At 47.1% G+C, this 13,227-nt stretch overlaps 1 protein-coding gene across 17 annotated transcripts in view; it reads right to left on the reverse strand.

Annotated features, from left to right (window-relative positions):
* FOXP1 (forkhead box P1) overlaps positions 1 to 13,227 on the reverse strand; it is a 390,108-nt gene that overhangs the window by 115,023 nt on the left and 261,858 nt on the right. Inside the window, exon 1 of one of the 17 annotated variants that reach the window (XM_074836033.1) lies at positions 11,359 to 11,426. The exons of the other annotated variants lie outside the window; for them this stretch is intronic. The gene's annotated coding sequence lies outside the window, so the exon portion shown is untranslated. Of the gene's footprint in view, positions 1 to 11,358; positions 11,427 to 13,227 lie in introns of those variants that run through there. 17 annotated transcript variants of the gene reach the window in all.

Raw genomic sequence — 13,227 nt, forward strand, 5'->3', positions numbered from 1 at the left:
CAGCACCGGACTCGGGCCTTCTTGGTCTCCTTGGAGACGTTCAGTACATGTGTAGGTGGAAAAGTGGGAAGGCTGAAGACTTCATTAATGTAAAACAAGAAAAATAGTCCCTTTGCAAGATGCCTACATGGAAGGAGGGAAAGAGCCTTCCCCACTCCTACTGTGTATGCTCTCTGAGTGATTTAATTAATACCTATTTAATTAAGGAGTCAGATACGCTTCAGGTTTCACTTGCTTCTCCAAGTTGCAAAGTGTTTCATCTCAGCGCAGAACTGCTGGGAAAGGTTTGACATCAAGGACTGCAAACTCGGATCCATCACCCCCCAGTAAAAACTTGTTATTTTATAGCCTAGACCCATCTTTTTACTTTTGAAGGGACATTCAGCAGCCTGGGGGGCTGAAGAACCACCGCTGCCGGCCAGCACGCCAGGGCAAGCGGGGAGGAGAGACCTTACACTGCGTTCTGGCAACAAGCCCTCCTTTCAAATTTAATAACAAGTCTCCACTGGATCAGAAAAACTCTTTAAGGGTGGATGTGATTTCCAACAGAGCTTGGTGCGATGAAGGTAAAATCAAGATTTTGCATTTCAAGCTGGTCGGAGCTCAGCACACCCGTAAAATCTCTAAAAGCATCAATGTCCCCATGAGGGGTGCGAAGATCTGCCAGGCACGGGCATGCACCGGGGCGGGTGTGCATCTGTGCTCCCACACACGGAGCCGCCCCCGCCGTCGTTCAGCATCAAGAAACAGGAGACCCTACAGCCCTCCAATTAATACAGTGCAACAAAGGAAACATTTATGCAGCAAGCGCTAAGTATGGTTAAAAAAATGTTATTTGTATTGAATTAGCTTATTTAGCTGTTAAAGCATCTTCAAGGGTGGGCAGAGGCAGCAGAAATAAAACCTACAAGACTTAAGGGGATGGGCAACAAATACCTACTTAACAGGGGTGTTGTATGGCTTATTTAATTAATGAATACTTGTAAAGCACTCTGAGTTGCTCAGACAAGAAGCGCTATACAGTACAAACGCAACATATTATTATATATTATTAAGACTGGCTCTGCAGAAGAATAATTCCAGGTAAATGTGCAATCAAATGATCATTTTAGTTCCCAGTAATTAGATTCAATAGGCCAAAAAAAACACAGAAGCCTTTCTTTAATCATACACTAAACAATCAGAACATCCCTAACCTTTCAAGCTACAGCCTTTTTGAATAAAACATCATCAACTTATAGATATTATTCCAAAAAGAACCAGTCACCATATGTGTTGTCTCTTTGAAATACAGTTGCTATAGCAGACCCTGCATGCATTTCATGTGATATGATCATATTCTATCCGTTCTGGCAGCTGAGAGGTTGCACAACTAAAATTGGCTGCCAGAAATTTTTGAAGATTCCCAGAACAAGTAGCCGTGCAAGAAATGCCTGCTTTTGACTCGAGCTGGCCACGAAGCTCTGTGCAGCTCAGCGGGGTGGCCGCTGCCACCACAAGCCCTTACCACAGCTGACCCCACACCGATGAAGATCTCTGCCCTCGGGCACAGGCTCACAGCGGGAAGGCTCTGATGGAGCTCTGTCCCTGCTCCAGTCCCCCTGCACAGCACCCACACCCCCGCACACCCACCCTTGTGCAGGCTCTTCACTTGAGGTGACACCTACACCACCCTGCTTCATGTCCAGCTGGCACTGGTCCTGGAGCTGAGACCTGGTGGGACCAGTGATGGCAAGAGGGAGGGACCAGCATGGAGCGTGGAGCTGGGGGGAAGGAAAGGATTAAAAATAATGAGAGTAACAAATGCGTTGGCTGGAAGGAGCATCACGGATACAAGGAGATGGGATGGATAGAAACAGCAAACGGAGAAACACAGAGGGGCAGGCGCGGGTGAGGTGGCGGCAAGCTGACAGCTCAGGGGATTGCAGCTTGAAATGGCATTTCCCATCTCTCTTCTCTCAAGATTTCGCTCTTCCACTTATGAATAACTGACAGCGATAAAAGCTAAGCATCAGATGAGCTTGGGTTTAAGATGTGGAAGGTTGTTTGTAGCTCAGATCTGGTTCTTACTGAACATCTGCACTAAGTAGCTACTGCGTCCTTGGTGGTATCCCAAAGTCCCTCCTCCTTTCTACATTACCTTGCTCAGTCTTTCCTCCTGCTCACCTCGGACCAAGCACCACCCCTGCCATTTCAAAGTCTCATCTGCACTGCTTACGCATGACGGGATGTGTAGAAGAAAGATGTCTAGCTCAGTCCGGGAAGCACCAGCCCTCTTTACATGCAAAGTATTTCAAGCCCATTTGGAATGCCATCGTGGAATTAGTTTGCTGATGTCGGTTCAAGCCCAGTGGACACCCGCCCTCATTACGCTGGCACATCCCATTTAATCCAAGCTGACAAGTGCCACACTTCTACCCCCTTCTCTGGTTCCACGCAGCAACCGCTCCTCCGTGGAGCCCATTGCTGGATGCCGGCGTGGGAGCCCTGCTGAGGCTGCTGATGCTGCACAGTGCTCAAGCGAGGATAGACAGGGAAATTAATTTGAGAGTGAAGTCAGTCCCACAACCTTCATCAGCACGGAGATTCGTAAGCAGGCCTGTACATTAATAAAGCTTCCTGTGGGAGTAGATGTTGCCTTTGATTTGCATGTGAATTCAATGCTAGTGAGAAGTGCCAGACTGTCAGACATGGAGACCAAAGTCTCTTATCTTTCCAAAAGCTTCTGTAGCAGTTTCCCCACATTTCCTTAATCATCTGCCTTGTCCTCAACTTACTGAACAGGCAGTAGAGAGTAAAGCTGGACTCGGTTCAACTCCTGCTGCTGCCAAGTCCTGAAACAAGGGTGCCAGGACTGTTTACTGCTAGCCAACAGCTCTGTGAACGTGGCCCTCTCCTCATGAGCAGGTGCTCTGACATCTCCAAGCTCTTTTCACACATTCCTCCCCACTGCCATAGTTACATCCTAAATCTCCACCACGTGCTTGCACTTCTGCAAGTGAACAATTGCTGGGGGCCACAGTAAACCAGCTCGTGTTTGTGCATCCAGGCAACTGCGTGCTCCTTCACAGGGCTGGCAGGTAGAGATGCCAAGAGCCCCCAAAACCACAGAGGTGCTTCAGATATATGGGCCCATGATTACCAGCAGTCATGTTACGTGCCACCTATCTGCGCTGCTCGAAGAGCCTGCAAGCCTGGACATGGCTGCCTGGGACAACCAGACCCAGACACCAATCCTCGCCTCCAGCAGCTAATCACACAGTATTGACAATCGTCCTCCTCTCTGAACCGAAATACAAATAGGTAATCTTCCCCCTTACTGAAGGAAGAGAAAGAAAAGCATCCCCTAGCAAGTGCACCTTCTGAGTGCCATGTTTTTTGGTCACTATCAACAGGGATTTGAAAGGATGACATCAGTAAAAGGCTCACTACCAAGCGAGTCATCTCGATTCTGCTTGGTGCTATGCCTAAATGCAAGATACAGTAAATGAACTCCCAAACTATTTTCTTATCCATTAGGAAATCACCCAGAGATAAGGAGGTTTTCTGATGTAAAACAGAGACCAGTAAAAAGGCAACTGAAATGCTGTACTTTAGAGACATTGCACAAACTTGGGACAATATTTGGGAGCCAACATTGGGTGAAACCTAACCCAGGAGAAATCTTAACAGCACATTCACCATGAGATGAATCAAGCCTGTTTCATTCAAAGATGCCACAGATTAAGTGGGAAGCCCCACCAAAAACCCCTCTCCCTGTGCTTGGGGAAGTGGCAACCATTTAATGTTTCCCAACTAGTTAAGCACTGGGGCAGGGAGGGGGGGGGCAAGTACGCATTTGGGATGACCAAGACAATTTTATTGCAAGATAGACAGAACATGACTTGTTTGCCCAGCTGTCGTTTGCCCAGAACATCCAGCACTGCTACCACCCCAGTTACTGTTGTAATTCGACATTTTCACGCAAGCGGCTCAATCTTTCAGTTTCATCATCCTCTTTGGGCAAGTTCTGCTCGAAGGGTGAAAATGTAGCCCTGCCTCTGACTTCATGTGGCTAGAAACTCCCGATTTGGGAAGGGGGCTGGGGAAGGGAGATACACTGGAAAAAGAAGGTAGAAATTTAAAAATAGAAATGCTGCTTAAATGCCATATACTTGCTTACAGTGTTAGTACATAAGGAAAACAGTAACAGGATCCAGTCCTATGGAGCCTCTTGCTAACTTGTTCCACCGCTGCAGCCAGTACAACAAGGCGGCAAGTCTCCAACTGTTTTTCCATCAGCCTATTTCTATTGAAGAAAAAGAGCTCAAGCTCCTCCCTTCCCATCTGCTCCAACCGATATTAATATCAATCAGCTATTAATGAAATATGAAGACCTACAGCTATAATGGGCCTGACTCTTTAACGCCAGGAGAAACTTGTTTCTGCACCTGAGGTTTATCAGGCATGGAAAACCTCATCCAGGGAACGGCAGGATGTATGGAAAGGTATGTACACTGGAGGGTGGGGAGACGAGCAACAGACATGAGGATGCAAAAGAATCCAGCATCCTGTCTGACTGCCAATTCCCAGGGCAGTTGTGCAGTAATCGGCTGCCTCCAAAATGGAGAAGCATGCACACAGAAGTTGCAAGAAGGGCACAGAACAAAATCCCACGTTTTCACAGATTCCTAATGATTTTGGGCCTTTCCAGGTGGACAAAGCTGCCCATCAGGAAAGCAACTTGAGAAAGGAGGAAGGAAGTGTTCCCAGAAATCAGAGATGGTCCCGCAGCCATCTGAAGTGTCCAAGCAGTAAATCTGGCAAGTTACTCGCCAGCCAACATCATCATCTGTCCATTATTTCAGTTATGGTCATTAAAAAAGCAAAACACAACACAACAGGCAGAGCGAGATGAGACAGAAGATATTTTAAGGGCAAAATCTACCCTTGGAGAAAACATAATGCTACTTCAGCCCCAGACCCCGGAAGTGAGACCTTCTGTGTTGACCTCTGAGCAGTAACAGATAGCCGGATCCTTACACAGCTAAGACTGCTGCTAAGCCTTCCCCACCGTGTTTTAGGCAAAGCATGGCTTTGCAGCATCAGGCATGCAGTTCTCCCACCATCTATTTTTCCCTGAGTTTCGCAATGGCTTTAGGCACTGAGGGACCGCCTGGTCACAGCTAAAGGGGCCTCTCCCAGCAGAGGCATGGCCCACCTCTCAGAAGGGCTTCTTGCTTCCATTTAGTCTCGCAAGGCAAGTACCTTTGTTTCTTCCGGGTGGGACGAGGGGGGATTTAGACTCAGCCAGCAATCTCTCTTCTTTCTCAGCTCCCATCTGTCCTCACACCCCGCTCCACTCCACAGCTGCTCCCAGCAGAGCGGCAAGATGCAGCTCACAAGCTCGGAAGCCCGGATGCACCCGAGCTTCAGAGCTGCTTCGTGTCTCTCCCACTCCTGCCTCCTCTATCTCCTCTCCTGCGACACCCTCTTCTCCTGGAGCAGCAGATGTAGAGGAGCGGTGGTAGGAGGCAGACACATTGGAGGGGAGCCCTGCTGCAGCTCTCCTCCGACAGGCTGAGGAGCCGCACAACGTGTGGAAACCGGCAAGGAGCAGAGCAGTATGCAAAAAGGAAAAAAAATAAAAAATAGTGCAAAGCGACAGCAGTGGGTAGTGCTGTTCCTCTGGGAGGAACAGAACAGGGGGAGGTGAGAAGAACCAACTAGAGAGAATAGGAAAGGAACCAAAATGAAGAGGAGGAATAAAATGTAGAAGATGCAAAAAAGAGAAGCAGATGTTCTTGCAGCACTTATTCCCTCTGACATTCGTACCCAGCTCTTTCATCTTCCTCCAGAACTGGGAAACGAGCTGCTATGTGCTCCCTCCCTGCTCCCACCATCCTGACCCTATGCACCACACACCAAAACGAGCCAAGGCCAAGAGCCCCAACACTTTCCTGGCACCACAGTGGGAAGCCTGAGGATAATTACAGGCAGGACACGGGGCTCTGCTATGGGACATGACTAGGATCCAACATAACCTGGGGAATCAGCCCTGCCGTCCAGCCTCCTCGCCAGCCTTGGATTCAAAACACCCCTATCCCCATCTCATCCTCTATTTCCTTGTTTCATTAAATAATCCTCCTCCATCTACCCCGTACCCAATTCCGCTCCACATGGGCAGCAGAAGGATGCTGTGAGCCAGGGGAGATGCTGCTGGTTGCCTGTACCCAGAGCCTCACTTAGCTGCAGCTCCTCTGCAAGGCTTAGCTCCATCCAAGGGGCTACCAGCCAGCTCGTCAAAGAGGAGAGCTTCAAAAACAATCCTTTACTTGAATAAAATGATAAGCTGGCCCTAAAGGCTTTGCTTAGATGCAGCAGACTGATCTAGCCAGGTGACTAATGGGTGATTCCCATGCTGGAAAAAGAGAAGGGACCCGGAGGTCCACATGTACAAACCCCGGCTCACATCCCGTCCCTGATAAGATTGGGGCAGGCTTGGAGCAAAGGAGCTGGCAACATGCCTCATGCTGAAGCATGTCCTAGAATAGTTCAGTTGTAAGGAAAGAAGATGAGTCTTTATTTTTCTTCCAGCAGGCTTAGTTTCTTTCCTCTGGAATAGATCCTGGCTACCAGTTGAGGAGATCCCCTCCAGAAAAAGGCACTGGAAACAGAAACCCTTTCTTCCAAACCCACAGGGTGGAGTTGCCTGTGCCCCAGTGCTGCTACGCTTGGTCCTCGTGGGTGCTGAGGTTACTTCTGCCGGCAGGATGACAAGCAGACTTGATGCTCTGGCCCTGCCACCCCGCAGCCCATCCCATGGTCAGCAAGGTCCCTGCCTGCTATCTCTGTTCTGCAGCAGCGGGGACCCAGCCCCGCACAAGGAGACAACAGGGATTTGCCTCCAAAACACCTGAGTTTAATTTTGTAATTATTCATGAAGTCCACCAACTTGGGGGGAAAGGTGGTCAAGGTATTTTCTTCAAATACCCAGAGACACAAGCAGGATGGAAGGGGGCAGGCAGCAAGAGGCAGCAGGGTAGGAGGTCAAACTCAGCAAACACCAGAAACCTGCAAACCCCAAACCAGCCACAACAGCGACAACGGCTACAAAAATCCTGTTCTTGAGGCACAAACGAAATCCTCAGGCGGTTACACTGTAAAAACACCTTCTGTCCCCTCTTTTAAAGAGTCACAGTCAAGACTCATCAAAGTCATTTAAAAAGCATCTGGCAAAAAGTTCCCAAACATTAAAAATGGCTCTCTTTATTTTGGCATGTCAAGATTCACAGCATGTAGCGGTCTGTACCAGCAAGAAAGGAGGGATGGGCCAACACATCCTGGTAAAACGAGAAAGGATACAAATCTTGGCTCCCCGCGCAAACTGAACCAGAACTGAACTATGTCTGAGTGATGAAAAAAATCTTATGGGATTTCCAACTCGTTTCTGTAGGCTCGAGATCAGATTCTGAACTACTGTGTTTATCCAAAAGTGAACCAGACCTTTGAATATTTGGAGGACTATTCACTGCTGAGCCGCGTTTTTCTTGGATGTCAAAAGCACGGGAAGTTCTCATATTTTTTAATAGAGAAGAGAAGAGGGCTAAGGTGGGGGGGAGAAGGAAGAGTGCCTTTTTGTTGCTACAACATAAATAGTATATTGCATACAGCTGCTTGCGCGCTTCCCTGTGTGGTCAACAAAACAGGGAACATATTTTAAGCTTGTTTTCCAAAACACTGTATGACAAACTTGTACTCAGAGGCCCATGAAATAAAGCCTCTGACTGTGGACATCTCACCACACACCATCAGACGCTCACTGCTGTTGGATGAATGAAGGAAGCAAAATGTTGGAACAGCCCAAAACATGGGAAACTTATGCTGCAAATCACATCTCTGCACTTCAAGCCTATGGCACAAACCTAATTTAGAATAGCTTCTAAAAACCCTAATTTTAAAAGATTCTGGTAAAGCAAAAATAGGCGAAGTTCAGATGGAGGTGACAAAAATGATTAAAGGCCTTGGCAGATATGAAGAAAGATTGATAAGGGTGGGAGTGTTTAGTTTAGCGAGAGATGAGTAAGAGGGGTGATGATAAAAGTACACAAATTGTGACTCGGCCTGAGAAGGTACATCTGGCGCTAATTTGCCATTTCTCATAACGCAAGAGAAAGGAGACATTGAATGAAGTCAGGAAGCAACAACAACCAAAAAAAAAATTAGAGCAAAGGGATTTTTTTTTTTTTTTATTTCTTAACACACAACTCATAATTACTCTCTGGAACTTACTGTCACAAGATATCACTGGTGCCAAGAGCATGGGGAGGATGCAAAGAAAGGATTAGACACTTGCACAGATCGTAATGAGAGCATTTACAGCTACCTTTGGAAAGATAAAAATATAAATCAGGGTACAAATGTTTATGCTTCAGGGCACGAGCCAACCTTTAATCACTGGAGGCTAGGAGGAAACTTTCCCCCACGGACAGGTCCTCCCTTCACAGGCTTCTGCCCAATGACTACAGACAGGGCCAGAGAGACCCCGTGTCCGATGGGATGCAACCACTCCTGCACCCCTGCCTTCTCGGGTACCTCCATCCTGTACCGCTGACCCCAAGCCCTGTTCCCCAATCCATCCTGAACCCCCTTGACTCTCGGGGAGCCGTCAGGCACAGGGTGGCTGGCCACGTCCCCCAGCCCAGCCCCTGCCCACGTCACCCGGCCCCAAGCTGCTCAATTCCTCTTTCTTTGCATCACATTTAAGTTTCAGGTCCTTATTTCACCAGCCCTTCCTCTCCCTGGTATTTAGACTGCCCTTTTTTCCTCCATCAAAACTAAACCCACAGCTTCAGTCACTCGCTTGGGCTCCCCACCAAGTGCTGACCCCCTGGAGCCAGCGGGTGAAGCATCCACCTCCTCCTCCCCAGACCCACCAGCCATGTACATACTTGAATGCAACTTCAAGATGTTGGGCAAATTTTCCCTTTTTTGATCTGAAGCCATTACGTAGAGGGAACGTACGTCCCCAAGGAGGAGGACAACCCTCCTGCCGATACAGCACCTGCGGGGCAGCAGCAGTCAGGCGCTATTACGGACCGCAGAGCTCATCAACGCGCTGGAACTGACATGCGATTCGGGGAGACAAAGAGAGATTTTGAAAGCAAGTCAGTCTATTAAATTTATACCTACCTGCACAATGTGAAACAAACCACATCTCGGTTTCCTTTCATGTGCATGACAGTCTTAACTTGTTTCTTTTAATCCCATAAAAGCAGCTAAAGCATGCAACATGCTTCCCAGAGATGAGGCAAACCTGTATTTTACTTCCTGACAGTGATTTAGTTTATAGGGTTTTTTTTTCCAGGGAAGATAATGAGCATTGTCCTAAGCTGGTATTACAAAGGAAATACTACACACTACATGCTAGACACCTGGCATTTAAAAAAGAATCACATAAACTGACACTGTCTGTAATGGACCAAACACAGCTGCAACCCCTCACACTGCACAGAGACCAGTATCGGCAGCAAAAAGATCCCAGCAGCACTCTCCAAGGTTTTCTTCGGAAGTCAGCACCCTTCTACAAATTCAAAGTGCCTCTCATTTAGTCAATCGTACCCCAAGTAGGACTGGGGAGAGGACCAGGGATGTGCCGAGGCAGAAATGACTACGTAATAAATCCAGCAAATCCAAAGGGGTGAAGCAGTAATCCATGGAAACGTTCCATGCAAGAGGGGGTTTTTAAGTGCCTTTAATTTCCAGCTGCAAACCCAATAAGCTGCCAGAAGGCGGACACCACTGAACACAAGGGGTTAATGGCCTTGCTAAAGAAAATGATACACATAATTTCCTTTTATCATAAAACAATACGTTTATTATTTTCTGTATATCTGTTAAAGGGCACGGCCTTCTGAGTGGAAAACAAAACACAGCTTGGTCACATGTTTATTTGCTTCAGCTACTCCCTTTCCCTTCTGATAAATAATCAAACATGCCATCCAGAAAAAACAAAACCAGTGAGCTGGGAAATTTGATGGTCATCAAATAGACTAAGATACCAAGAAAAGCAGCCCACTGTTCCCACAGTGAGTTTTCTGCCCCACACCTACACTAACATCTGAGTAAATAACTTCAGTCACTCTTTCCATTTTCCCCATGCAATTACTCCTACTGTTAAACAAATTGTCCTTAAGGCAGTTGCAAACACCATTTTTTTTTCTGCAAAGTAGAACAACTTCTGAACATTAAAAAGCCAGACTAGCAATATATTTTAAAAATATGTTTGTTGTACTTGCGGTTTGGCTGAACACACAGCTTGATTTCTTTCTCTCCTGCTCTCTTTTCTAGGAAGATGGGGGTTTACAGTTTAAAATTTTAAAGTGTATTTGGATCTCGGAGAAGCAGGAAAGCCTCGAGGAGGATGGGTTTTCTCCATAGGGCAGGCAGCATATTTTCCATTTTCTCTTACGTTTCACGCTACATGAGTACCATGAATGCTTACCAAAAAAAAAGTTACCTGCTATTTCAGTGGACTTTTGATGGGAGAGAAAGAACCGAGAAATATCAAGTAGTTTTTTAAGCCACTTCAACAGAGAGGGAAAAATCCAGCATACATGTTGCAACACGGATTACCCAGAGGATCTACGCTATCTTCCAACAACCCCTGAAGACCATTCATACAACAATCATTAATACTGAAAAACTGCAGAGAAAATCCCTCACGTGAGAAGTTAACAACCATTACCCGGTGTGAGCACGCTTTCCCTTTCCTTTTGTAGTACCAGAGGTCTAAACAATAGTAATATGAATGAGATAATAGCCATGCTTGTCTCAGCAGCCTGATTTTTATTAGCATGAAATTGGTACAAATATTAGCAAGGCTGGTTCGCAAGTGGTGCCGGAGCCACGATGCAAACAATTTGCGGAAAACAAAAAGCAACTTGGCTGGCTTGCACCTCTCTCTTTTGCTGCCCATAACAGCAGCCACGTTTCCTTTTTTGGGGGGGGTTGGGTTGGGGCTTTTTTGCCACTTGTGCAAGCGTGAGGAGAAGCCGCAGCACCCAGCGAGCAGCACGGACAGTGACACACGTCTGCTCCCGCTCCAGGGGGACATCGCAAGGCGGCGGGTGCCCCGAAAGAGGACTTAGTCCTCACCACGGTTCTGTGAAGCCGTGCCAAAAAACCCACCCTCGTTGTCAACACCACAGTAAACAACCTGAACCGGCTTCTTTTGCTTTAAACCTAAGCAATTCCCCTCTCCTGCGCTGCCAAGCTGCCCGCGCAAGGCAGCGAGTTAAAAGTTCAGCCCTGCCTGCACGCTCCTTTTCTCTGAGCGCTTGCAGAGAAAATGAAGAGTTTAACAGAGTAAGCTCTTACTGTCTGCCTTTAGATTTCCGTCTTCACGCTGGAGATGTGTTTCTGGCTGTTTCTGTGAAGCGGGGGCTGAAGAATGGTAAAAAGATGTTTGAATAAACAGGAAGTGCTGTGCAGCCGGAGCGCAGGCTGGAGGGAGACGGCGCTGGAGCACTGCCCTTCGCCGGCAGCCACCGGGTCTCTGCCTCCACAGTAGCAACCTCTGCTTTTACTAAATGACAAAGAAACCGCAAAGCATTCCTTCCCTAATTCTTCCCTTGCGAAGCGGCGAGATCGGCTGGAGCTCGCAGGTAATCTCGAAGTTGGGTTTAGCACTACACGAGGCGCAAAAACCTAGCAATTCTGCGTTATTAAATTCCCCCTGTCTGTAAGCAGAAACATGCAGAACTAATTATGTCCCCAACTAGACCAAACAGCGGCAAAAAGCACACCTCGCTTCTGCATCTAGACAAATTCATATTTGCACATAAGTTCAGCCAAGCTTGACTTTCCTACCCCTTAACAGTGCTGTAACTTGCTCTTAAAACCAGCTTGCGAGGCTGGCCAGGCTTCAGAGCTATTTTCTCTAACTGCATGAATTGAAATATAAACAACCACCCAAAAAATGCAACTTGTCTCGGGCGCAGGACTTGCATCCAGCATCTCTGAAAGCATGCGTTTAGCATCCAGGCAGATGCTTTCCCTTCTTCGTCGTCTCCTTCCCCTCCCTAAAACAAACTACCTATTTAACTCAAGATGACTAACTAACCGTCTCCCCACCCAATTATCAAAGCCCTGTCTTCTGTCATATTGGTGACATGACACAGATATTGTCAAGAAAAAGTAAACTGGGGCTGGCACTCAAAGGCAGCTCGTGAAGAGATGAGCAGTCGAACAGCCATATTCAATAAAAAAGAAGAACAGGATTCCTTTAGAAAATGTATTGCTGTTGTGGCAACGTGCTGCTGCCGCTGAAGGGACTGATTTGTTATTTAGCATGTAGTCTTGGACTGTCTGTCATTCTGGGTGCTAATGCTCTGCTAAAATAACTCATTGGGAGCTGTCAGTGGGATGTTTACATAGGCCCCCAATCTTTTCTTCATACAAGGAAATTTTTTACTGGAATTCATCTTCTTTTGATCTCACATTCAAAGCAACAGCAGCTTGATAGACATGCAAGTCTGAAAGCAAATCCAGACGCTGAAGATAAACCGCCAGAGTATGACAGGCAGGAGCATCTAAAGCTTATAAAAATGAAGAGAACAGCATGTCGTCTGAGTATTACAATAGCAGAAATCAAGAGACATATTAGGTGGAACTGATCAGCCACAAAAACAGTTCAAAAGGCAGATCATAGAAACAGAAGACTAAGCTAGGAAAAAAAAAAAAAATTGGAAAGATCTGCTTTACAGAGGCATCACCTCCTTTCTGAGTACCACAGCATTTCCGCTCCAGCATGTAAACTTACGGGGGAAAAGAACAGGTGGGCTTGTGCCGTCTTCTACTAACTCAGCAGTTCTTACCTTCAACTCACCAATTAATTCGCCGAGTGTACGTTTCAATTACGTGTTATTCAAAGTGAAATAAAAATACGACACTGTGCCACTTGCGTCTAAGCCCAGCCCTCCAAAGCACCACAGGGATGGGGAATCTGTGCTCCTTCATTAGGAAACAGGGGAATCGCATCCCCTCCCAAGGTGCAAGAGGGGCCCTGGCCTCAGGCCCTGCCGCCATTTTGGCTCGTACATCTTTCAAAGGGCTGAATCTTGGGATGCTCTTGAGCTCTGCCTCTCTCACTGGTGCAGAAATATTAGTTCAGAAGATAATTTTCTTTAAATTGAATTACGTGTGCCACGGAGTCCACTGCTACGTACTGAAGGCGACACTTGCCGG

This window comes from Strix aluco, chromosome 11, assembly GCF_031877795.1.
Source record: "Strix aluco isolate bStrAlu1 chromosome 11, bStrAlu1.hap1, whole genome shotgun sequence".
Taxonomy (NCBI): domain Eukaryota; kingdom Metazoa; phylum Chordata; class Aves; order Strigiformes; family Strigidae; genus Strix; species Strix aluco.